The sequence below is a fragment of the Scyliorhinus torazame genome, chromosome 2 (assembly GCF_047496885.1).
Source record: "Scyliorhinus torazame isolate Kashiwa2021f chromosome 2, sScyTor2.1, whole genome shotgun sequence".
In the NCBI taxonomy this organism is placed as follows: domain Eukaryota; kingdom Metazoa; phylum Chordata; class Chondrichthyes; order Carcharhiniformes; family Scyliorhinidae; genus Scyliorhinus; species Scyliorhinus torazame.
In genome coordinates, this window is record NC_092708.1 from 115,848,374 (window position 1) to 115,875,884 (window position 27,511).

At 50.6% G+C, this 27,511-nt stretch overlaps 1 protein-coding gene across 8 annotated transcripts in view; it reads right to left on the reverse strand.

Moving 5' to 3' along the window:
- Positions 1-27,511, reverse strand: part of myo3b (myosin IIIB) — a 1,137,435-nt gene that overhangs the window by 1,057,143 nt on the left and 52,781 nt on the right. The window lies entirely within an intron of this gene.

The window sequence follows — 27,511 nt, forward strand, 5'->3', positions numbered from 1 at the left end:
TGTCTATATGTATGTTTCTGGAACCCACCTCTTCATTCACCCGAGGAAGGAGCAGTGCTCCGAAAGCTAGTGATTCGAAATAAACCTGTTAGACTTTAACCTGGGGTGTTGTAAGACTTCTTACTGTTAATTACTATTGACTAAGGAGCTACTCGATATGTGGCTGGACTTTATGGCTGCTCTCCATGTTCTGCCTCACATGTGTCTGTGTTCCAGTAACGTTCTCTTGTCGCCACGCCACCTGTGGTCAGAAGCTAGAATTGCAATCTATACATGCAGGCACTAATGTTTATATACAGTTTAATTATTATCTTATATACACAGATGATAGTTCACACATCATCACATCCACAGCCAGCTGACACTCCGAGGAGCATTAATTGGCTACGGTTGGACTTTTAACTCAATAGGACCTCCCACCTCAAAGGGCTGCAGTGCCAGTAGCGCCACCGGGAGTGGTGGCCACTTATGGGACCGTAAGCCATCCGCAGATTACAAGTCCCAGCCAGAATGCAGGCAAGTGTCAGGATCAGAAAGCAGGGATGGGAGGTGGCCCTGCTCTTTTTTTTGGGGGGGTTACTGTTGGAATACAGAAAAAAGTGCTCGGGACTAAATATCCTGCATGATTGGCATCCAATTCACCACCTTAAACGTTCACTCCTTGCACCAGTAATGCGCAGTGGGAACAGTGTGCATGATTTACAAGATGCACAAAACTCACAAAGGCACCAGAATGTTGTAAACAAACAGCAGTCATTACTTCTCATGACTCAATAATCACTGGATGGGCAGAATACCAGAAGCAGTTTCTACAGCAACATTACCAAGATGATGAAGATTTTGGGCAGCACGGTAGCATGGTGGTTAGCACAATTGCTTCACAGCTCCAGGGTCCCAGGTTCGATTCCCGGCTTGGGTCTCTGTCTGTGCGGAGTCTGCACGTTCTCCCCGAATGCGCGTGGGTTTCCTCCAGGTGCTCCGGTTTCCTCCCACAATCCAAAGATGTGCAGGTTAGGTGGATTGGCCATACTAAATTGCCCTTAGTGTCCAAAATTGCCCTTAGTGTTGGGTGGGGTTAATGGGTTATGGGGATAGGGTGGAGGTGTGGTCTTGGGTAGGGTGCTCTTTCAAAGAGCCGGTGCAGACTCGATGGGCCGAATGGCCTCCTTCTGCACTGTAAATTCTATGATTCTATGAATGCCATCTCAGTTCTATGGGAAGCAAGAGATGAAATTGCAGAGTCGTTGGCAATTATCTTTTCGTCCTCACTGTCAACAGGGGTGGTACCAGGGGATTGAAGAGTGGCGAATGTCGTGCCCCTGTTCAAAAAAGGAACTAGGGATAACCCTGGGAATTACAGGCCAGTTAGTCTTACTTCGGTGGTAGGCAAAGTAATGGAAAGGGTACTGAAGGATAGGATTTCTGAGCATCTGGAAAGACACTGCTTGATTAGGGATAGTCAGCACGGATTTGTGAGGGGTAAGTCTTGCCTTACAAATCTTATTGAATTCTTTGAGGAGGTGACCAAGCATGTGGATGAAGGTAAAGCAGTGGATGTAGTGTACATGGATTTTAGTAAGGCATTTGATAAAGTTCCCCATGGTAGGCTTCTGCACAAAGTAAGGAGGCATGGGATAGTGGGAAATTTGGCCAGTTGGATAACGAACTGGCTAACCGATAGAAGTCAGAGAGTGGTGGTGGATGGCAAATATTCAGCCTGGATCCCAGTTACCAGTGGTGTACCGCAGGGATCAGTTCTGGGTCCTCTGCTGTTTGTGATTTTCATTAATGACTTGGATGAGGGGGTTGAAGGGTGGGTCAGTAAATTTGCAGACGATACGAAGATTGGTGGAGTTGTGGATAGTAAGGAGGGCTGTTGTCGGCTGCAAAGAGACATAGATAGGATGCAGAGCTGGGCTGAGAAGTGGCAAATGGAGTTTAACCCTGAAAAGTGTGAGGTTGTCCATTTTGGAAGGACAAATATGAATGCGGAATACAGAGTTAACGGTAGAGTTCTTGGCATTGTGGAGGAGCAGAGAGACCTTGGGGTCTATGTTCATACATCTTTGAAAGTTGCCACTCAAGTGGATAGAGCTGTGAAGAAGGCCTATGGTGTGCTCGCGTTCATTAACAGAGGGATTGAATTTAAGAGCCGTGAGGTGATGATGCAGCTGTACAAAACTTTGGTAAGGCCACATTTGGAGTACTGTGTACAGTTCTGGTCGCCTCATTTTAGGAAGGATGTGGAAGCTTTGGAAAAGGTGCAAAGGAGATTTACCAGGATGTTGCCTGGAATGGAGAGTAGGTCTTACGAGGAAAGGTTGAGGGTGCTAGGCCTTTTCTCATTAGAGCGGAGAAGGATGAGGGGCGACTTGATAGAGGTTTATAAGATGATCAGGGGAATAGATAGAGTAGACAGTCAGAGACTTTTTCCCCAGGTGGAACACACCATTACAAGGGGACATAAATTTAAGGTGAAAGGTGGAAGGTATAGGAGGGATATCAGAGGTAGGTTCTTTACCCAGAGAGTAGTGGGGGCATGGAATGCACTGCCTGTGGAAGTAGTTGAGTCGGAAACATTAGGGACCTTCAAGCAGCTGTTGGATAGGTACATGGATTACGGGAAAATGATATAGTGTAGATTTATTTGTTCTTAAGGGCAGCACGGTAGCATTGTGGATAGCACAATTGCTTCACAGATCCATGGTCCCAGGTTCGATTCCAGCTTGGGTCATTGTCTGTGCGGAGTCTGCACGTCCTCCCCGTGTCTGCGTGGGTTTCCTCCGGGTGCTCCGGTTTCCTCCCACAGTCCAAAGATGTGCGGGTTAGGTGAATTGGCCAATGATAAATTGCCCTTAATGTCCAAATTGCCCTTGGTGTTGGGTGGAGGTGTTGAGTTTGGGTAGGGTGCTCTTTCCAAGAGCTGGTGCAGACTCAAAGGGCCGAATGGCCTCCTTCTGCACTGTAAATTCTATGATAATCTATGATTAATCTAGGACAAAGGTTCGGCACAACATCGTGGGCCGAAGGGCCTGTTCTGTGCTGTATTTTCTATGTTCTATGTTCTATGTTCAGTTCCTGAGGATACAGCCCCAAGAGTACACTACACAACTTTCTGACACCGTGACTTCCGGTGGCTACATGTGGGTGGAGGTCGCACGTTAGGTAGCTCCTGCTAGAGTATCTGGTTTTTAGACATTTATATCCGATCTCAGGGGCAGTTTTTGGATGAATTTGTGTGGGACGTCATAAGGAGTTTGGGGAATGTCGAAGTCCCAGAAGAAAGGTGTTGGAAAGAAGAGGACGGCAAAAGTCCACCGGCGAGTGATACTGAGAGTCCTGCAGGAAGAAAGACGACGAGGACTGGGATGTCAGGTGGTGGCGCTCCCCTCGTGGTGGAAACTCTTACCGAGGTGATGTTAGTGGAGTTTTAAAGGCTGTTTGCCAAGCATTTGGAGGTACTTCGGAGGGAGATGACGTCTCGCATAAAGAGTGGGTGGAGGAGGCGATTGCCCCGGTAAAGGCGGCAATGATGAAGACGACGGTCGAAGTGCTGGAGCAAGGAGAGAAGTTGAAGGGGGTGGAAGAAGGACTGTTGCAACACAACGACCAGTTCACCTCGACAAGTGAGGAACTGCAGAGGGTGGCAGAGGTCACAAAGGGCTCAGAGCCAAGGTGGAGGACCTGGAGAACAGGTCGAGGAGGCAAAATTTGAGGATCGTAGGCCTGCCCGAGGGGCTGGAGGGCCTGAGGCTGACTGAGTACATTGCAAAAATGTTCGCTGAGTTGATGGGGGAGGGGGAAGAACCCTCCCGCTACGAGTTGAATGGGGCACATCGGACGCTGAGGCCGAAGCCTAAAGTGAATGTGAAGGAGACTTAATGTGAAGGAGAATGTTTTGAGCTGGGCAAAGAAGAGGCGAAATGTGAAGTGGGAATGCATTGTTATACGAATATACCAAGATCTTATGGCAGAGTTCACGAGAAGGTGGGCAGCCTTTGGACGGGTGACGGCGGTATTGTATGGCAGTGGAGTGAGGTTTGGAGTGGTCTACCCAGGGAAGCTAAGAGTGACTCACAATTCAAAGGACTTTTATTTTGAGATGGTGGAGGCAGCGGAGGCATTTGTTAATGCTGACGGTCTAGGACTGAGATGAAAGTTGGTGTTTGGACTTGGTTGGTGGGACGGGATGGTGTTTTTCCTGTGGAGGGTTTTCTATTTGGATTGGGGTTTAGTTTCTGACTCATAAATGGGGGGGAGGGGGGGGTTTCTTATTAGTGGGGTTCTTTTTAGTCTCTTGGTTTGAGTGAGGTGGGTTTTGGGCACGTGGGGCCCAGCAGGGGTCACCGCAGTAGCAAATGAAGGTTGGCTAGTGAACGGAGAGTGTGGTAGGGGAAGGGGCCACAGTCATTGGACCCTGGTCAACCACTACCATCTAGAAGGACAAGAGCAACAGATACCTGGGAACCCCACCACCTGGGGGTTCCCCTCCAAGTAACTCACCACCTTGACTTGGAAATATATCGCCAGTCCTTCACTGTCGCTGGGGCAACATCCTGGAACTCCCTCAAAAACAGCACAGTGGGTGTACCTACACCTCAAGGACTGTATCAGTTCAAGAAGGCAACTCACCACCACCTTCTGAAGGGCACCTAGGGGTGGGCAGTAAATGCTGGCTTAACCAGCGATGCCCACATCTCGTAAATGAATTTAAAAAAAAGAAAGGAATTGATCCCTTTAAACAGCACTGGTCGGTTGGGAGGCTCAGTGACCTCCCTGCTGCTGAATGCATGTTAACAGTGTGAGGTTAAGAAACGGTATAAGCCGGAGTGTTAAGTTCCAAATTGGCAGGCATCAAATCAGCACGACACAGTGCATGATGTCACAACCTGCCTACTCTGCACACTTCTGGTAGATGTTCCCTGAGAGCATACTAACACCCTCACCAAAATCACAACCATTGCAAGCAGCACAAGTCTGCATGCCTGCTGCAGATGCCACTTTGGAGGCAAAACAGTACCTATTGCGTGGTAACTATAGCAATGGAGCCAAATTGCACAGCCAAGAGCCACGATTTAACCAAATCATTTCTAAGTGTAGTCGCGAGCAGGACCTGCCAAGAGCTCCCGACGCTCAGCCCAAGGAGGCCATCACCACTGGTGCACTTAGCGAGGTCCCAGAGGCTTCTCATCGCAAATCATCATCCCATCGGCTCGCCTGGACCGTGCTCGCCAGCTCGCTGCTAACAAGGGCGAGCGGCACTTAAAACGACCTTGCACAGCCAACCCAACTCGGAGCATGCCACCGAGACGACCAGCCCACAATTCATCAATGCCGATCTGAGCAGACGACTGGAAGCAGTAGAGGTCAGACGATGCCCTGTCCCCACCAAGGGTTTCGAATGGTCAGCCGCAGGGCGGTTTGTGCTGCCTGGGAGGAAGTGGCAGCTGCAGTTAAATTGAGAACGTGACCAGGAGGACCGGCACACAGTGCCGCAAGGTCAACGACCTCCACCAGGCCGTTCGGGTGTGTTTGCACCAGCCCATCCTCCACCCCCCCCCCCCCCCTTCCCACATAAGGACCATCTCTCCAAGCCATCACCCCCAAGCACCTCCCCCAACCACGCGTACGGCTAACAATATCCCCTCTTGGTCCCCGCAGTGGAATTTGGCCCACAACCAATGGGAGGGGGTCCAGACAGGCGGCAGGGCGCTGGACATTACCGTTTACGAGGAATAGGCCCTGGATGTTGTCATGATATGCAAACATGCAGTTAATGAACACATAGAAGAGGACACGACAAATGAGCAGTCAGGACACTCAGGGGTGGTATCTCACTATAAAAGGGAAGAGGGACTCACACCCCGCCTCTTTCCACAGACCAACATCTACAGAGTGAGACAGGGTGTATCCTCAGCATCACACCCCAGCACGTGGCTTAGAGCAAGGCTGGCTCAATTAGACGGAGTTACTACATTTAGATTAGCAGAGAGTCAAACTCATTGAGAACTGTGCTAATAGTTCAATAAAACACATTGAACTCACTTCAAAGTCTAGAGCATCTTTTACTCAAAACTGCATCAAGTGGCAGCTTGTGTTATTCCAAATTACATAACACAACATGATACCAGGAGTCTGTTCAATCTAGTTAGTTCAACTCAGCAAGATTGGTGACGACCAGCGAATGTATACCGGCACAATGGAAAAGATTCCGGCTCCTCACCAGCTCAGGACCTCCGGCAATCTCAATGCCAACTGGCGGACATTCAAGCAGAAATTTCAACTTTACATCGAAGCATCAGACCTCAATGGTGCGTCTGATGCACGGAAGATCGTTCTTCTCCTCACCACAGCGGGTGATCACGCCTTGGAAATATTCAACTCCTTTCACTTCGCCGAAGATCAGGACAAGACAAAGTTTCAGACCATCCTGGACAAGTTTAACTGCCACTGTGGGGCACCAACGAAATCTTTGAGCGCTAAATATTTAAGCAGCGATTGCAAGGTAAAGACAAATCCTTCAACTCATATTTAACTAATCTTTGACTGATAGCACAATCCTGCAACTTCGGTGATATCACGGACTCCATGATCAGAGACCAAATCGTTTTTGGAGTTCACTCTGATCCTCAGAGAGCAGTTACTGAAGATCAAGCATATGACCCTGCCAGTCGCAATTGAAACATGCACAGTGCATGAGCACGCTAAAAATCGCTTTTCCCAGTACAAAACGGCAGAAAATGATAAACTAGCCTCCCATGAGGCGGAGTGTGCAGGATATCTCCCGGATGCAGCGCCTCAACATTGACGAAAGCGGCCATTTTGCGCGCTCTTCCTGGGGCCCGACGCATGCGCGATGCGAACGGGATAACGAAACGGCCGAAACCCGCACTGCGCAGCTGCAGACGTCTGATAACCGCACTGCGCATGTGCAACGACGCACGGAGCGTCAGGACGCCGACATCATGTCGTGTTCGAACTGTGGCACCGCCCATTTAAAGAGCACTGCCCTGCAAGAGGCAGACGCTGTTTAAACTGCTGGAAGCCAGGCCACTATGCAGCCCTGTGCAGATTTGCACCACCAGTCAGGAGCTAGTGCTCCCAATTCCGATGATGGCGCATCCGGAGTGTGCAACAACGCCTTCAGGATTCTGATCCCGGCAGTGCAACGGATCCAGATACTGAATGCCTGGACAACGCCTACCGTGTGGGCATTATTACAAAGTGTGAATATGCCACATCAGACACATCGCAAGTCCAATCGATCCTAGCTGTGGATTCCAAGGACGAATGACGAGCAGTGAAGGTCAACCACTGCCCCATCCAGTTCAAGCTGGACACAGGTGCCTCTGCCAACCTCCTCTCACAGGCAGACTTCAGACGCTTTAAGAAGCCCCCCACAGTCCTTCCAGCTGCCTGCAAGCTCCTGGAGTACAACGGGAATGCATTCACGGCACTGGGATCATGCCATCTGCACATATCCAACTGAAACACACAAGCACGGTTACGCTTTGAAATTGTTAAGCCTGACAGGGTATCCCTACTTGGTGCGCATGCCTGCAAGCAGCTGAATCTCATTCAAAGTGGTTACACCACGACATCCTCCCATGTGGATCTTCAGGCTGGCATCGACGACATCCTCGCCCAGTATCCAGATGTGTTCGACGGGATGGGCACGCTGCCGTATCGATACAAGATTCTGCTATGGCCTGATGCTAAGCCAGTGGTCCACACACCATGACAAGTCCCTGCTCCACTGAGAGAGCACCTGAAGGCATAGCTCAAGGATCTTCAGCAAAAAGGCATCATATCCAAGGTCACCGAACCGACTGACTGGGTCAGCTCGATGGTGTGCGTAAAGAAGCCTTCGGGGGACCTGCGCATCTGCATTGATCCCAAGGATCTCAATAAGAATATCATGCGGGAACACTACCCCATCCCGAAGTGGGAGGAACTCACGAGTGAGATGGCACACGTGCGCTTCTTCACCAAATTGGATACATCACAGAGATTTTGGCAAATCCAGTTGGAAGAGTCCAGCAGAAGGCTCTGCACCTTCAGCACGCCTTTTGGCAGATACTGCTACAATCGCATGCCATTTGGCATCATCTCGGCATCAGAGATATTCCATCGCATCATGGAGCAGATGATGGAAGGCATTGAAGGGGTTAGTGTGTACGTGGAAGACATCATCATATGGTCCACGGGCCCTGAAGAACATGTGTCCCGTCTCCAGAAGGTATTTCGCCGTGTACATGCCAACGGCCTAAAGTTAAACAGGTCCAAATGTTGTTTTGGCACATCGACGCTCAAGTGCCGAGGTGACCAGATCTCACAGCATGGTGTGCGCCCTGACACTGTCAAAATCAAGGACATTGAGGCGATGATGGTCCCGGAGGACAAAAAGGCGGTGCTGCGCTTCTTGGGTATGGTCAATTTTCTGGGCAAGTTTATTTATTTTTTTATAAATAATTTTTATTGACGTTTTCACAAAATATCAACAAAACGAAAAAGGAACCCAATAGAATTAAATACAAAAAAGAAAACAACCCCCGTGCCCCCCTCCCCCCTATCCATAAATAATAAATTAACACCCCGAATTAACACATAGCAAACATAGCAAATATATACACCCCCTCAGATCCCCCAGTGTAGACAAACAAAATTAAATAATAGAACCCCCCCCCGCCGGGTTGCTGCTCCTACTGACCATTGTCTACCGTTCTGCCAGGAAGTCCAAGAACGGTTGCCACCGCCTGAAAAACCCTTGCACCGATCCCCTTAAGGCATATTTCATCCTCTCCAATTTAATAAACCCCGCCATATCGTTGATCCAGGATTCCACGCTTGGGGGCCTCGCATCCTTCCACTGAAGAAGAATCCTTCGCCGGGCTACCAGGGATGCAAAGGCCAGAATACGGGCCTCTTTCGCCTCCTGAACTCCCGGCTCCTCTGCAACCCCAAATATGGCGAGCCCCCAGTCCGGTTTGACCCTGGATCCTCCCACCCTCGACACCGTCCCTGCTACGTCCTTCCAAAACTCCTCCAGCGCTGGGTATCCCCAGAACATGTGGGTGTGGTTTGCTGGGCTCCCTGAGCACCTAACACACCTGTCCTCACCCCCAAAAAAACGGCTCATCCTTGTCCCGGTCATGTGTGCCCTGTGCAGCACCTTAAACTGTATGAGGCTGAGCCTCGCGCACGAAGAGGAAGAGTTCACCCTCCCAAGGGCATCTGCCCACGTCCCCTCCTCGATCTCCTCCCCCAACTCCTCCTCCCACTTACCTTTCAACTCCACCACCGAGGCCTCCTCCTCCTCCTGCATCACCTGGTAAGTTGCCGAGATCTTCCCCTCTCCAACACATCCCCCGAGAGCACCCTGTCCTGGGCCGTGCGTAGCAGCAGAAGCGGGAATTTTACCACTTGCCGCCTGGCAAACGTCCTTACTTGTAGATACCTAAAGGTGATCTCCGTGCTAAATGGGATAGAATTCGAACAGATCTTGCAACTCAAGACTGGGCATCTATGGGTGCTGTGGGCCATCAGCGGCAACAGAATTGTAATCAACCACAATCTGCAACCTCATGGCCCAGCATACCACCAAGCCAAGGGATCAACCCTGGTTCAATGAAGAGTGCAGGAAGGCACACCAGGAGCAACACCAGGCAGATCATAAAATGAGGTGTCAACCTGGTGAAGCTACAACACAGGACTACTTGTGCACCAAACAGCATAAGCAGCAAGTGATAAACAGAGCTAAGCCATTCTACAATGAATGTATCAGATCTAAGCTCTGCAATCCAGCCACATCCAGCCATGAATGGTGGTGGAGGAGGTTCCACAAATATCTCCATCCTCAAAGATGGAGGAGCAATATGTGCAAAAGACAAGGCTGAGGCATTTGTAACAACCTTCAGCCAGAAGTGCCGAGTGGATGATCCATCTCGGTCACCTCTGGAGGTCCCCAGCATCACAGATGTCAGTTTTCAGCTAATACAATTCACTCCTCGTGATATAAAAAAACGACTGACGGCACTGGATGCTGAAAAGGTTATGGGCCCTCCCACTTACCTTTCAACTCCACCACCGAGGCCTCCTCCTCCTCCTGCATCACCTGGTAAGTTGCCGAGATCTTCCCCTCTCCAACACATCCCCCGAGAGCACCCTGTCCTGGGCCGTGCGTAGCAGCAGAAGCGGGAATTTTACCACTTGCCGCCTGGCAAACGTCCTTACTTGTAGATACCTAAAGGTGATCTCCGGGGGGAGCCCATACTTCTCCTCCAGCTCACCCAGGCTCGCAAACTTCCCATCCACAAACAGGTCCCCAACCTTCTTATCCCTGCCCTGTGCCACCCCGGAAACCCTCCAGCTATTCTCCCTGGGACAAACCGGTGGTTCCCCCGTATTGGGGTCCACACTGAGGCCCCCACTTGCCCCCTGTGCCACCTCCACTGCCCCCAGATTTTGACGGTAGCCGCCACCACCGGGCTCGTGGTATACCTCATTGGAGGGAGCGGCAGCGGTGCCGTTTTCAGCGCCTCCAGACTCGTACCCTCAAGACGCCGTCTCCAGGTTCTTCCATGCAGCCCACTCCCACTCCATCACCCACTTGAGCACCATCGCCACATTGGCGGCCCAGTAGTACCCACAGAGGTTGGGCAGTGCCAGCTCCACCCCAACCCTACCCCGCTCCAGGAACACCCTTCTCACCCTCTGAGTCCCTCGCGCCCACACAAACCCCCTTATGCTCCTGTTGACCCGCCTAAAGAAGGCCTTCGGGATAAGAATGGGGAGGCACTGGAACAGGAACAAAAACCTTGGGAGCACCGTCATCTTAACTGACTGCACCCTACCCGCCAGGGTCAGCGGCACCACGTCCCACCTTAAACTCCTCCTCCATTTGTTCCACTAGCCTCGTGAAATTATGTCTATGCAGGGCCCCCCAGCTCCTGGCCACCTGGGCCCCCAAATACCTGAAGCTCCTCTCCACCCTTTTTAGTGGGAGCTCGCCAATCCCACTCTCCTGGTCCCCTGGGTGAACCACGAACAACTCGCTCTTCCCCATGTTGAGCTTGTACCCTGAGAAATCCCCGAACTCCCTGAGGATCCTCATTACCTCCGGCATTCCCCCCACCAGGTCCGCCACATATAGCAGCAAGTCGTCTGCATAGAGTGACACCCTATGCTCCTCCCCACCCTGCACCAACCCCCTCCAGTTCCTCGACTCCCTCAGTACCATAGCCAGGGGTTCAATCGCCAGTGCAAAGAGCAGGGGGGACAGGGGACACCCCTGCCTCGTCCCTCGATGCAACCAAAAGTACTCAGACCTCCTCTTGCTCGTGGCCGCGCTCGCCATCGGGACCTCGTACAACAGCCTAACCCACTTGACAAACCCCTCCCCCAACATGAACCTCTTCAGCACCTCCCACAAGTACCCCCACTCTACCCTATCGAAGGCCTTCTCAGCGTCCATCGCCACCACTATCTCCGCCTCCCCCTCCCTCGCCGGCATCATAATAACGTTCAGGAGCCTCCGCACATTCGCATTCAACTGTCTCCCCTTCACGAACCCCGTCTGGTCTTCGTGGATCACCTGCGGCACACAATCCTCAATTCTAGTGGCTAAGACCTTCGCCAACACCTTGGCATCTACATTTAACAACGAAATCGGCCTGTGAGACCCACACTGCAGGGGATCCTTGTCCCGCTTCAGGATCAAGGAGATCAGTGCCCGGGATATCGTCAGGGGCAAAGCCCCCCCCTCCCTTAAGGTCCTAACCAGCAACGGGCCCAACAGGTCCACATATCTTTTGTAGAATTCGACCGGGAAACCGTGCGGCCCCGGTGCCTTCCCCGCCTGCATGCCCTCTATCCCTTTGGCCAGTTCCTCCAGCCCAATCGGGGCCCCTAATCCTGCCACCAGACCCTCCTCCACCTTCGGGAACCTCAGTTGGTCCAGGAAGTGGCCCATCCCTCCCTCCTCCCGTGGGGGCTCGGACCAATACAGTTCCTCATAAAAGTCCCTGAAGACCCATTGATGCCAACCCCACTCCGCACCACACTCCCTCTCCCCTCTCCTTAACTCCCCCGATCCCTAGCTGCGTCCCGCTTCCAAAGCTGATGCGCCAGCATCCGGCTTGCCTTTTCCCCAGATTCATAAATCCCCCCCTGGGCCTTCCTCCACAGCGCCTCCGCCTTCCTGGTGGTCAACAGGTCGAATTCGGCCTGGAGGATATGCCTCTCCCTCAACAGTCCCTCCTCAGGCACCTCCGCATACCTCCTGTCTACCCTCACCATCCCCCCCACCAGCCTCTCCCTCTGCTCTCTCCTCTCCTTGTGGATCCTAATGGAGATAAGCTCTCCCCTAACCACCACCTTCAGCGCCTCCCAGACCATCCCCACTCGGACCTCCCCGTTATCGTTGGCCTCCAGGTATCTCTCTATGCTCCCTCGGACCCACTCACTCACCTCCTCGTCCGCCAACAGCCCCACCTCCAAGCGCCACAACGGGCGCTGGTCCCTCTCCTCCCCCAGCTCCAGGTCTACCCAATGTGGTGCGTGATCCGAAATGGCTATCGCCGAGTACTCAGTATCCTCTACTCTCGCCCTGCTCATAATAAAAAAGTTGATCCGGGAATAGGCCTTCTGAACATGCGAGAAGAATGAAAATTCCCTAGCCCCTGGCCTTGCAAATCTCCAAGGGTCCACCCCTCCCATCTGGTCCATAAACCCCCTCAGCACTTTAGCCGCCGCCGGCTTCCTACCCGTCACAGACCTGGAGCGATCCAGTGCCGGATCCAACACCGTGTTAAAGTCTCCCCCCATTATCAGGCCCCCCACTTCCAAGTCCGGGATCCGACCCAACATGCGCTGCATAAAACCCGCATCATCCCAGTTCAGGGCGTACACGTTGACCAGCACCACCCTCTCCCCTTGCAGCTTACCACTTACCATTACATACCTGCGCCATTGTCTGTCACAATGCTCGACGCCTCGAACGACACCCTCTTTCCCACCAAGATCGTCATCCCCCGATTTTTGGCATCCAGCCCCGAATGCAACACCTGACCTTCCCACCCCTTCCTCAATCTTACCTGGTCTGCCACCTTCAGGTGTGTCTCCTGGAGCATGACCACATCCGCCTTCAGCACCTTCAGGTGCGCGAACACCCGGGCCCCCTTGACCGGCCTGTTCAGTCCCCTTACATTCCAGGTTATCAGCCGCATCAGGGGGCTACCCGTCCCCCTCCCCCGCCGACTAGCCATAACCCCTCCTAGCAGCTTTGCTCCCCCCATTGCACTCCCGCAAGTCAGCTGACTCCTGCTGGCCCCAGCCACTCCCGCCTCTCCTTTGACTCCTCCCATTGTGGGACATCCCCTCCGCCTCCCCCTTCCATCCCAAGCGCGGGAAACAACCCTCGCTTCCCTGCCCCGGCCCCGCCCCCTCCAGCGCGGGAAAAAGCCCGCGCTTTCCACCTGCCCGGCCCCACCACCTCTGACGACTCTCCTTTTACAGGCCCAGTCCCCTCACCCCCGACTTGGGCCTCACCCTCCCCCGCGGCGCCCCATCCCCCCTACCGGCCATCCACCCCTACTCCATTTACTTGCCCCCCTCCAAGAGCCCACCCGACAGACCCAACCAAAACAGTGCCCAACCCACCCTAACCACCCACACGGAACCAAAAAGAAACAAGAGCAAAGAACCCCCCCTCAAAATGTAACACACCAACAGCAATCCTCGACCACCCATCCCGACCCTCAGTTTGTGTCCAGCTTCTCGGCCTGAACAAAGGCCCATGCCTCCTCCGGGACTCAAAATATTGGTGCCGGTCCTTGTAGGTGACCCACAGTCGCACCAGCTGCAACATGCCAAACATTCACCCCCTTCCTGTGCAGCACCGCCTTCGCCCGGTTGTACCCGCCCCTCTTCTTCGCCACCTCCGCGCTCCAGTCCTGATATATTCGAACCTCCACGTTCTCCGACCTGCTGCGCTCTCTTTCTTGGCCCACCTGAGCACGCACTCCTGATGAGCGAACCGATGAAACCGCACCAGCACCGCTTGCGGCGGCTCGTTAGCCTTGGGCCTCCTCGCCAACACTCTATGGTCCCTTCCAGCTCCAGGGGCCCCTGGAAGGACTCCGCTCCCATCAGCGAGTTTAACATGGTGACCACATAGGCCCCCACGTCCGACCCCTCCAACCCCTCTGGGAGGCCCAGGATCCGCAGATTCTTCCGCCTCGACTGATTCTCCATTTCCTCGAACCGTTCCTGCCATTTCTTGTGGAGCGCCTCGTGCGCCTCCACCTTTACCGCAAGGCCCAAGATCTCGTCCTCGTTATCGGAGATCTTTTGTCGGACCTCGCGGATCGCCACTCCCTGGGCCGTCTGGGTCTCCAGCAGCTTATCGATAGAAGCCTTCATCGGCTCCAGCAGGTCCGCTTGGAGCTCTCTGAAGCAGCGCTGGATAACCTCCTGCTGCTCCTGCGCCCACTGCATCCATGCTGCCTGGTCCCCGCCCGCCGCCATCTTGCTCTTCTTCCCTCGCACTTTCTTTGGGTTCACCACCAGGTTTTTAGTCGCCCCGCTCCTGGTCCAAGCCATACACTGTCGGGGGAATGTTGCAGTCTTCTTCCCACACTGGGAAATGTCGAAAAAGTGCCGTTGGGGGCCCTGAAAAGAGCCCAAAAGTCCATTCCAAGCGGGAGCAGCCGAACGAGCGACTTAGCTCCGCATAGCCGCAACCGGAAGTCCTGGGCAAGTTTATTCCACACATGGCCACACACACCCCGGCCCTACGCAACCTGGTGAAAAGGTCAACTGCCTTTGAGTGGAAGGTGGCACACCAGACAGAGTGGCTGGAGCTGAAAGCCAAGCTCACCACTGCACCAGTCCTGGCATTCTTCGACCCAGACCGGGAGACAAAGATATCCACAGATGCGAGTCAGGATGGCATCGGTGCGGTGTTGCTTCAACGAGATGACACATCATCCTGGGCACCAGTAGCCTACGCATCAAGGGCGATGACGCCCACTGAAACCAGATAAGCTCAGATTGAGAAGGAGTGCTTGGGTCTTCTCAGCGGCATCCTCAAATTTCATGATTATGTGTATGGCCTGCCGACATTCACTGTCGAAACGGATCATAGGCCGCTGGTCCACATCATCCACAAGGACCTGAACGACATGACGTCTCGGTTGCAGAGAATCCTGCTTAAACTTAGGAGGCATGACTTCAACTTGGTGTACACACCTGGCAAGGAGCTCATCATCGCTGATGCATTGTCCCGCTCTGTCACCTCACCCAGTAAGCCGCTGGAGACCATCCAGCACATCGAATCGCAGGTGCAGCTGTGTGCTAGCACTCTCCCGGTGACAGATGAGAAGGTAGTTCTCATCTGTAATGAGGCAGCCAAAGACCCCCTCTTGCAACGCATCATCCACAACCTCACCAATGGCTGGCAGTGCCCACAATTTTACAATGTGAAGGACAACCTGACGGTGATTGATGGTATCCTCCTCAAGCTGGACAGGATTGTCATTCCGCTCAGTCTCCAGAGCTTGGTGCCTCACCAGATTCATGAGGGACACCTGGGCGTCGAGAAGTGCAGACGCAGAGCCCAGCAAGCTGTCTACTGGCTCGGCATCAGCCAGGACACCACAAACATGGTCCTGAACTGTACTACCTGTCAGCGGTTCCAGCCATCGCAGAGCAAGGAGACGCTCCAACAACATGACATAGTGACCTCTCCGTGGTCCAAGGTTGGCATCGACCTCTTTCATGCGAATGATAGCGACTGCGTATTGATCATCGACTATTTCTCGAATTACCCGGAAATGCTGAAGCTCCCGGACCTCACCTCTCGGACCTTTATCAAAGCCTGTAAGGAGACGTTCTCAAGGCATGGCATCCCAAACACCGTCATGAGCGACAATGGCCCGTGCTTTAACAGTCGAGAATGGTCCATGTTTGACAGGTCATACAATTTCCAGCATGTCACCTCCAGTCTGCACTATCCGCAGTCCAATGGAAAAGTCGAGAAAGGGGTGCACATTGTGAAATAACTCATCTGCAAGGCCGCGTACTCTGCTTCCGACATACACCTTGCACTGCTCGCATAGCATGTCGCTGGCTCAACTCCTGATGAACAGGGACCTGCAGATGATGTTTCCAGCCATACACCTGCACAACAGGATCACCTCCCGGTGCTGCAGAAGATGCAGCAGCTCAGAGACCGTCAAAAGCAGGGCTATGATGCCCATGCCGCTGATCTGGCCGTGCTATCCCCGGCAGACACTGTCAGGATCAAGATACCGGATGGTGGGTGGTCTGCCCCGGCTGCCGTTGTTCGACAGGCCGCGCTCCACTTTTATGTTGTACGGATGGCTGATGGCTCCATCGTGCGAAGGAATCGATGGGCACTGTGCAAAGTTGCCTGCCCGCAACCACTTTCTCCCCCATTTCCACATGTTTAATTGCCACCTCCTGATATCTCGCACCACGAGGCCACCCATCAGGCTTCCATCCCGCCTGTCAAGGCGCTGTCCACCTCTCCGGTGGTCGACCAGGATCAGACGCAAGCCTCAGAGACTGGACTTGTGAACATTTGTTTTGTTTGCTCTGTTCTGTTGTCCTCCGTCAGTCACGTTAGACAGACTCATTCACATGTAAATACATTCACATACGCCAACAAAACATAAAAAAGGGGAGATGTCATGATATGCAAACATGCAGCTAATGAACACATAGACGCGGACACGACCAATGAGCAGTACGGCACTCAGGGGTGGTATCTCACCATAAAAGGGATGAGGCATTCACACCCCGCCTCTTTCCACAGACCAACATCTACAGAGCGAGACAGGGTGTATCCTCAGCATCACACCCCAGCACGTGGCTAAGAGCAAGGCTGGTTCAGTTAGACTGAGTTACTACATTTAGATTAGCAGAGAGTCAAACTCATTGAGAACTGTGCTAATAGTTCAATAAAACACATTGAACTCACTTCAAAGTCTGGAGCATCTTTTACTCAAAACTGCATCAAGTGGCAGCTTGTGTTATTCCAAATTACATAACACTATAGATGCCACAGTGGCGGCAGAGGACCGAGCAGTGGCCACAGTAGAGGTTGGCGCATGGGCAAGGGTGAACCGACCCGACCCAGATGACCTGCCAAACGTGAGTTGGTGATGCCATATAGTGACCCATCCCTCCAACTGACCACATGTCCATTCCCCCACAGGACCTACAGCCAACAGCGCCGGCCCATCTGGGCTGAAGCCCCCCCCCCCGCCCGAAGAGAACACCTCCGAGGAGAGCTCAGAGGATGCCACAGTTATCGTGGCACTGCTGTCATCCCCACCCTCCACCCGCGCAGACACACACCTTGGTGGGCAACAGTAGTGGTCAGCCTTCTGGCGCACAATATGGTGAGCATTCCACAGGTGCAGATGCACATCAAGTGGAGGCAGGAATGTCCTGTCGGACGTCTGCTGGATCCCATGACCCAGCTGGATCCCAATCGGATGCTGAGCCTCCGAAACAGGTTTACTCAGAGCTGTGCAGTCGTTAGGGAGCAGCAGTGACATTCAGAGGGAGATGGCAGCGACACTCCAGCATGTCCACAGCCAATTGAAGGAGTCCAGGAAGCTCCGGGCACAGGAGAGGGGTCGTCAATCCGTGGCACCGACGCAATCGCAGAAGGTGTAAAACCTGCCCCTTTACCTCTTCCATGCTTAACTTCTCAGGCCTTAAACACTCATTCCAGGTTAAACAGCATTTCACTTGCACCTCTGTCAATTTGATCTATTGTATTCGCTGCTCCCAACATGGTCTCCTCTATATCGGAGAGACCAAACGCAGACTGGGTGATCACTTTTCTGAGCACATTCAGGACCCTGACCTTCCCGTTGCTTGCCATTTTAACACAAGACCCTGCTCCCATGCCCCACATGTCTGTCCTTGGCCTGCTGCAATGTTCCAGTGAAGCTCAATGCAAACTGGAGGAACAACATCTCATCTTCCGGTTAGGCACGCTACAGTCTTTCGGTCTCAACACTGAATTCAACAACTTCAGATGATTAGCTCTGCCCCACCTCGACCCATTTGTTTTCATTCCATTTCATTTTAACTGTCTTGGGCAGCACGGTAGCACAAGTGGCTAGCATTGTGGCTTCACAGTGCCAGGGTCCCAGGTTCGCTTCCCCGCTTGGTCACTGTCTGTGCAGAGTCTGCACGTTCTCCCCGTGTCTGCATGGGTTTCCTCCGGGTGCTCCGGTTTCCTCCCACAGTCCAAAGACGTGCAGGTTAGGTGGATTGGACATGCTAAAATTGCCCTTAGTGTCCAAAAATGGTTAGATGGGGTTATTGAGTTATGGGGATCGGGTGGATGTGAGGGCTTAAGTGGGTCGGTGCAGACTGGATGGGCCGAATGGCCTCCTTCTGCACTGTATGTTCTATGTTCTATTGTCTTTTACTATTTCTTTCTTTCTTGTCTTACTTTATATATATTCTCCCCTAGCTTATTCCCCTACCTTTTCTCCCCTGTGCATCCCCCTCTCCAACCCCCCACAACTACTTCTGTCACAGTTTACCCTCTGATGTTAGTTTCTCTGCTGTTTGGCCTTTCACACCTTTTATTCTCTCTGGGGACTGCCATTAGCACTCTTTCCCTTTGGTTTCTGTGACCATTAGCACTCTGTCCCTTGGTTTCTGTGGCTATGACTCATCTTTCATTCTCTCAGGCCACAGTATAAATATTTCCCACTTTCTAAGTCTTTTAGCTGTGACAAAGGGTCATCTGGACTCGAAACGTTAGCTTTCTTCTCTCCCTCCAGATGCTGAGATTTTCCAGCATTTTCTCTTTGGTTTCAGATTCCAGCATCCGCAGTAATTTGCTTTTATTTTAGCAAAATAGTAACACAGGCCATCTGTTTTGTTTAACGATGGAATTTTTTAAAAAATGAATAAGGTCCTTGCATTGTCATGTTTTTACTTTTAGGAATCAATGGGTTTGGCTGTCAGCACCAGCATCTGGATTAAAAGGTGTTTGCACCAGCAACATCTTAAAATACGTGCATCTTTGAACTACAACCGAACTCTGTTTAGGGTTAGAGTTTTTTTAAAATCTGTTGTAGGTGTTCATATTGTTTGTGAAAAACACAAATTTCAACAGTTTTGTCTCATTAAAATTTGAGTTTAATGTGACATGAATAAAACTTGACTCTTATACGTTGAGACACCCTTTTTGTACAGCCCGAGGAGTCAAACTATTGACACCTTGCATTATTCCTCATTTGTAATGAAGATGCACTGAGGCCTTTCAAATTTCAAACCGTACACCGAGGTTGATATGGATTAGATTTGTTTATTGTCATGTGTACCGAGATACAGTGAAAAGTATTTTTCTGCGAGCAGCTCAAACAGATCATTTAGTACATGGAAATAAAAGAAAATTAAAAGAAACTAAATAGGGCAACACAAGGTCCACAATGTAAATACATAGACACCGGCATCGGTGAAGCATACAGGAGTGTAGGATTAATCAGGTCAGTCCATAAGAGGGTCGTTTAGGAGTCTGGTAACAGCGGGGAAGAAGCTGATTTTGAACCTGTTCATGCGTGTTCTCAGACTTTTGTATCTCCTGCCCGATGGAAGAAGTTGGAAGAGTGAGTAAGCCGGGTGGGAGGGGTCTTTGATTATGCTGCCCGCTTTCCCCAGGCAGGGGGAGGCGTAGATGGAGTCAAAGAATGGGAGGCAGGTTGTGTGATGGACTGGGCTGTGTTCACGACTCTCTGAGGTTTCTTGTGGTCTTGGGCCGAGCAGTTGCCATACCAGGCTGTGATGCAGCCAGATAGAATGCTTTCTATGGTGCATCTGTAAAAGTTGGTAAGAGTCAGTGTGGACATGCCAAATTTCCTTACTTTCCTGAGGTAGTATAGATGCTGTTGTGCTTTCTTGGTCGTAGCGCGACGTGGATGGACCAGGACAGATTTTTGGTGATGTGCACACCTAGGAATTTGAAGCTGTCAACCATCTCCACCTCGGTTTACAGTAGACATGATTTTAAAGTGCACCTTTTTATTTTCCTACAAATCGGTCCAAATTACTCCAGCCCTGACCAAGATGCTGCAATCAACAGGTGGGCCTTCTCGTGACCTTCAAGTTCACGCGTCTTGAAGTTCCTCTAATGGAAGCTTCGCAGTGTTCCGCCTCAAAAGCTGGACTTATTGAGTAAGCATTTTGGACAAGTATAGAGAAACAAGCAGACAGGCATTAAGTGCCTGTGAAAACATTGTTTTGATAAATAGTTTTTTCTTCTGGATTAGGCATTGGTGGTTACCTTTCCAGTGACACAAGGCCCATAAATCAATGCCGAGGGAAGGCAACCAAACGGTGGCCAAGAGCAGTGGTAGGATTAAGGGATTGTTGGGATGGGATGTCCAATTTTGGTTAACCTCTCCTTAATATGTTGGTCTCCAACAGCTCTGGCAGTTGGCACTATCCCTCCTCTTCCAACAGTGGTGATGGTGAAGACGGTCACTAACAGTGTTAAAGCTGTGGAGAATAGCGCAGACAACGACAAATCTGGGGTGTACTACAGAGTTCCTCTGGAACTGTCCAGTCAGCAAAAGCATGTTTTTAGCATTCTGATTGCTTGATCATATTTCTGGTGATGGCTTTGTGTGCAGGTTTCTTATTTTTAAAATCTTTTTATTCTCCACGTTTTCAACATTTCCATCAAATAAACAACAAAAGAAAAACAAATGAAAAACAAACACGATAACAATCCCCCAGAAACAACACGCCCCTCGATATACAATCCAATACATCAATTTGTGCATTCCAGGTTAACGAAATAGTGAAAAAATAACCCCCCCCCCCCCACCTAATGTTCCCTGGTAACCAGTTCCTGAAATCACATAATAAACAATCCCCATGAATTGTAGAATCCTCTCCTCATCCCCCTCAGCTCAAATTTCACCTTCTCAAGAGTCAGAAATTCAAGTAGGTCCCCCCGCCAAGCCGAGGCACAGGGTGGAGAAGCTGACCTTCACCCTGACAGGACCCACCTACAGGCGATCAGCAAGGTGAAAGCTAAAACATGTGCCCCCGCATCCACCTGCAGCTCATGGCCTCAAAAGACCCGGTTCCAAGTACACATGTAGTACCCCCAAGATGATACTAAAGACCTCCCTCCAATACCTCTCCAGCTTCGGACAGGACCAAAACATACGTATATGGTTTAGGGGCTCCTCCCACAACGCTCACAACACCCTCTACTCCCTCAATCCTCAGCTGATCCTCGCCCTCATGAGGTGTGCCCTATAAACGATCCTCAACTGTGTCAGCTCCAACCTCGCACAGGAGGTTGAGGCGTTCACCCTCCAGGGCACCTCACACACAGACCATTTTCCATAACCTCCCCCAACTCTTCTTCCCACTTGGCCTCCGTCCCTTCCATATACACCCCATCCTCCTCCAGAATCTTCTCATAAATTGCCAACACCACCCTCTTCTCCAATCCCCCTGACATCAATACCTCTTCCAAGAACGAGGGGTTTAGGTCTATCGAGAAGCTCGGAACCCCCTTCCATGCAAAGTCTCGGAGCTGCAGGTACCTAAACCCTTCCCCTTGCCCCCAGTCCATATTTCTCATCCAACTCTGCCAACCTCGCAAAACGTCCCCCCAGGAACAGGTCTTTTAATATCCTGATCCCCCTCTCCTCCCAGCTCCGAAACATCCCATCCAGCCCCCACCCCCCCCGGCTCGGACCTGTGATTCCCCCGATCAACATCTCCCCTGTCCCAGCCCCCAATTTAAAGTGCTGTCTCAGCTGCCTCCAAATCGCCAGTGTTGTCACCACCACCGGACTCCCCGAGTACTTGCCCTAAGCCATCAGAAGCAGCCTTGTTACCAGCGCACTCAACCCCGACCCCCTACATAGATCATCCTCCATCCTAACCCAGCGGGACTCCCCACTTCCAACCCAACTCCTCACCTTTTCCACATTCGCCGCCCAATAACAATACAGTAAATTCAGGAGGCCCAGGCCCAGCCCCTGCTCCTCCCTACCCCAGTCCCTCCCCCCGCCCCACCCAAGCCTGCCCCAGTTCCCCCTCCCCAGCCCCACCCCCCCAGCCCACACCTCCCCTCGCCCCAGCAACCCCCCCGCCACGCACAGTTGATGCCTTAGTACATGGTTTGAACTGCAACTGCAGCACGTGACGTAGACCTACGGCAGCCTCCTTGGTGCACGACATTGCTAGTCAGTAAAGTTAATATAAGAGAAGTCCCCCCTCCATACCAACTCTGCGTTGTGCTCTCCTGCTCCTCACTCTGCTGGTGGCTGCTCCACCTCCTTACTTGCTACATTTCCCTGTCCTCCATCCCTAACGGCCACCCTCTAGGTCAGCCATTGCTACAGTCAAACTATCTCTGAAATAGCCAACAACAATACCAGCAAAAGTCTTGCTCTGTTTAGACAAAGTGAACTTTCAGGAGGGATAAAACACACCAAGAAACAGAAATTAACCATCAACCTGAAAATATAAATCAGTGACAAACCTATAATTATCCTTTAAATAGCAATTTGGAGGTTTTCTTCCTGCCTGTTTGCGCCATATGTTGCTAGGGGAGTTCAGCACGCTGCAAGTAATGCATTGGAGCACGCAAACATTGAAAGCAGCAAGAGAGCAGGACTCCAGCAGGGCTCTTTAAATAAGATATTCTCCTACTTGATAAGCCCCCTGATGTCAAAGCATCTAGCTACATCAATACAACAGAAAAAAAACCTGTGGCTCACGATGGTTGTGCATTTCCCACATGCCAATATTAGACGACAAGGAAATCGTTTCAGTTTCTCAAATTAAAAATTAAATCCTTAAGACATAAAATGCTACGATTCAAACTGAAAGATCAGTGAATTTTCAGCAGAAATGAAGGGCTGGGTGTTCCAGTGGGTACTGAAGTCCCACCACCAGAACTGAAGATGAGTGCCGATCCCAATTCAGTGGGCTGATATTTTTTTCATTCTCATTCTCCTGCTTTCTCCCCATAACCTCTGATCCCTTTATTAATCAAGAACCTATCTATCTCTGTCTTAAAGTCACTCAGTGATTTGGCCTCCACAGCCTTCTGCGTAAGAGTTCCACAGATTCACCACCCTCTGGCTGAAGAAATTCCTCCTCATCTCTGTTTTAAACAATCGTCCCTTTAGTCTGAGATTGTGTCCTCTGGTTCTAGTTTTTCCTACAAGTGGAAACATCCTCTCCACGTCCACTCTATCCAGGCCTCGCAGTATCCTGTAAGTTTCAATAAGATCCCCCCCTCATCCTTCTAAACTCCAACGAGTACAGACCCAGAGTCCTCAACCGTAGCTCATACGACAAGTTGTTCATTCCAGGGATCATTCTTGTGAACCTCCTCTGGACCCTTTCCAAGGCCAGCACATCTTTCCTCAGATACGGGGTCCAAACTGCTCATTATACTCCAATTGAGGTCTGACCAGAGCCTGATGAAGCCTCAGAAGTACATCCCTGGTCTTGTATTCTAGCCCCCTTGACATGAATGCTAACATTGCATTGCCTTCCTAACTGCCGACTAAGCCTGCACGTTAACCTGAAGAGAATCATGAACAAGTTTATGCTTCTGATTTCCACGCATTTCCCCATTTAGAAAATAGTCTGTGCCTAAATTCCTCCTTCCAAAGTGCATAACCTCACACTTTTCCACATTGTGAGCATGTGAGTTAATATGGGCAGGCCCCGGCGACAAGGGAGTGGGTGTGTTTTTACAACAGGGGCACGTTGGGCAGGGGGTCAGTCATTGTTTCCAAGGTGGCCACTTTATGGTCTATGAGGTGCCAAATAAGGAGGGTTGTTCAGGGGACTCATTGGGAGATTGTGAGTGTTTACCACACTGCTATGGTTCTCATCGCTCGTAATATGTCATGACAGCAGGAAGATATCGGGCACCTTCCCCCACGCCTTCTCCCATCATCCTGCCTCCCAGCTCGTTTCAATGGACCAGGAAAATTTAGCTTAAAATGCCAAATGACCAAGGAAAAAATGTATTCTTGATCATTTCTAATCCCTTTGATTAGAAATTGAGGTGTTGCTTTACAGGGGGCTGTCTGTTCTGCGTTCACAGCAGAAATCAGCGGCTGGCCAGAAATACATCTTCAAGAATTCAATTTCCATTTTGTATGAAAGTCTTTGGGGAAAAAACAAATAGCTCTTCAATTCTTACAGGATATGAAGGCATCACATCGTGCTGACACAGACTGCACACTGGGAAACTGCAAACTGCACATGCTCAGAATGCACATGGTGGTTGAAACATTGAACTGACTCGAGATAAAAACATCCAGTTGGAAACTAGCTTTGAGGCAGACCAAATTGTTGAAGTCATTTTATTTGCATGAAAAACATTCAAAGGTGCAAGATACAATTCAGTCAATGAGTAAATGTAGTCATGTTATTGTGAAAGATGTAATTTTCTTTGCATTTCTTAGACATTGTTAGATTTTATATTATGAAGTTTGAGGTTTCAGCTGAGAAAAATGCCAGACTAAAGCATCAAGTGATTTGATTGGCCCATTAACAAATGTAACTCAAATGTTTATGGGTGGTTTTTCCATTATAAACGTTCCAGGGACCATTTCTAGTGAAATTCTGACATAAAATGACAGTTTGGGGCAAAAGAAAATTACACTTAACATTTTGTTAATCAGCAAATTAAATTCACTTATGTTTTCAAATCTAATTCTTACACGATGTTGACAATTGGATTGGATTTGTTTATTGTCACGTGTACTGAGGTAAAAGTATTATGTACAAAATAAATGGACCATTTATTTATTTACAGTGAAACCATACTTAGTATTCAGAAAATAGCAAGATTGCATAGAAATCATAAAATTAGTCCACTGTAATAAATTGTTTTAAGAGGGAAAACTTCAAGAACATTTAAAATCCAATTAGCTAAGTTTAGAAGAAACTCTACCATTTTTAATCAATTTTCTCTGTACTCTAATATTATGCATCCTCAATGTGAACTCACTGATTTACGAAAATCTTTCTCTCAAGTGACTGTAAATCCATTCTGCACATCATTGTTTCAATAACAACTTGCATTAACGTCACAGTGCAGTATCAAACAAAATTTGACACCAAGCCACATAAGAAGGATATATTAGAATAGGGAGTCAAATACTTGGTCAGAGAGGTAGGTCTTAAGAGTGGGGGAAGAGAAGGGGAAAGGGGAGGTATAAAGGTTTAGGGCTAGGAGTTCAGGACCCAGGGAGAAGACATGGCGAAAAGAATGGCTAAAAGTGGGATTTGGGACAACGGCCAGAATTCAAAAGCAGAGAGATCTCAAAGGGCTGTCGGGCTGGAAGAGATTACAGAGTTAAGCATGGAGAAATTTTAAAGCAAGAAGGAGAATTAAAAGCCAGACAGGCAGCCAACTTAGGTTGATAAGAACAGGGATGATGGGTGGACAGGAATTGTTGCAAGTTAGGATGTGGGCAGCAGAGTTGGATGATCTCAATTTACAGAGGACGAAAGATGGGAGACAGTTTTGGAAAGCACTGGAATACTCAAGCGTAGAACTACCAAGGACATAGATGAGGGTTTCAGCAACAAATGAGCTGAGAAAAGGATAGAGATCCACAATATTTCATTCAGAAACAGGTATTATTAGCCTCCAGTATACTGGAAGAGTATGAAATATGTGAATGGAGGTTTTTCAAGATGTTTGTATTTTCCACATATCTGCCTTTATTGTCAATGGTATAACTATCTGGCAGAATTCTCCTAACCCCCTCTGGTGTTTGATGGCAGACATGGTAGGAGAATATGGCAGGAAGCGGGCAGTCAGAAATCAGTTTCAAGTCGATCGGTATGCCTGCCAGAGGATGGTGGGAATTTCATTTGCATTCCGTTAATTAAGGCCTGAAACCCCATGCCAGATTCTCCGTCACATCGGCAGGAAAGCACTCCAGCGTAAAACACATTCATACAAAGTGGCGTGCTGTCGGGACAATACATGGGGCTGCCTCCAGAGTTCAGGATGGAGGCAGCCCGCAACCCTGGAACACCGTAGCAGTGGGTTGGGGGTGCATCTGAAGATGGAACTTCCAGATCAGTGCCCTGGAAGGGGGGGGGGTCCATCTTCCAGCCTCAAAGTGCTCCCAGAGATCAATCTTCATTTTCAGGAGGTCCACCTTCTTTCATCAATAGTGGATCAATGGGTTTTGGGTTCCTTTTCAAATGGCACCCGCACACAGTGATGGACAACATGCCATCCAGATCTGCACTGCCACGTATATGGCATGAAGCACCCGGGTACATAATTAATTTGGTCGGGCCAGGAGGATCTGGCGTGTTTTCCTGCTGGCCACCATGGCGGTAAACATTCCACGTTCCCGCCCCTACCACTGCACTTAGTCTCAAATGGGAGATGATTCCGGTGACGGTGATGTGCTGAGCAGACGCACATCAGATGGCTCTCCTCCCAACCAGAACCATATAGGCATTTTTAAGCGAATTTTGCCCCAAAATTTGAAGGCAAATTAACCTCAACAGAGAAAAGAAAACAACCAGAAAAAATTCCAGCAAATAGGAACTTGAGAGGTCGAAGGGACGGCAGGAGTGGCGGATAGGGTCACAAGCAGCAGGCGGACGAGCCGGCAGACGCACAAGGCGAAGGGGCCCCGGCCACCCAGGAGAGAGGTAGACCAATGACCCGAGCATCAACCTCTCCCCCCACCACCTGGAGACGGATGGAAGACCAGCCTCATGAAGGAACTGATCACCATGAAAGAGGCGATCAGGATCGAATTCCAGGTGGTGGTCAAGGTGGTGGTGACAGAAGCGATGGTTACCATGCACAAGACAATCGACAGGTTGGGGAAGAAAGTGGATGCGCAGGAGGACTATCCATGACCTGGAGAGAGCCTAGATGGATCAGAGCGACAGGATTGTTGCTCTGGGAGCAGAAGTTAAAAGGTTGGTGACGGCCCAAGGGAACTTAAAGGGGAATGTCGATGACCAGGAGAACAGGTCCCGATGACAGGATATTCAGACCCTGGGCCTGCCAGGAGATATTGAGGGCAGAGACCTGATAGGCTACATCGTCCAAATGCTGGGCAACCTAGTCGGGAGAGACAGCTTCCCCAAACCCCCCAGAACTCGACAGAGCACACAGGTCACTCAGGTCGAAACCCAAGGCAGAGGAGCAGCCAAGAATGATCATCGCGGAGCTGCACTGATACCCGGACCAGGAGAGCATCCTGCTGTGGGCAAGGCAAATTAGAGCGAGAACATGGGACGGGCATAAAATCCGAATTTTCCAAGATATTGGGGAAGATCTGGCAAAACGCAGGGCTGAGTTTAACCAGGCAAAGTCAGCCCTATACAAATACGGGGTGCGATTTGCTACGCTGTTCCCAGCCAGGCGCTGGGTCACGTACCAGAACAAAGAGCACTATTTCAGTATCCCGGCGGAGGC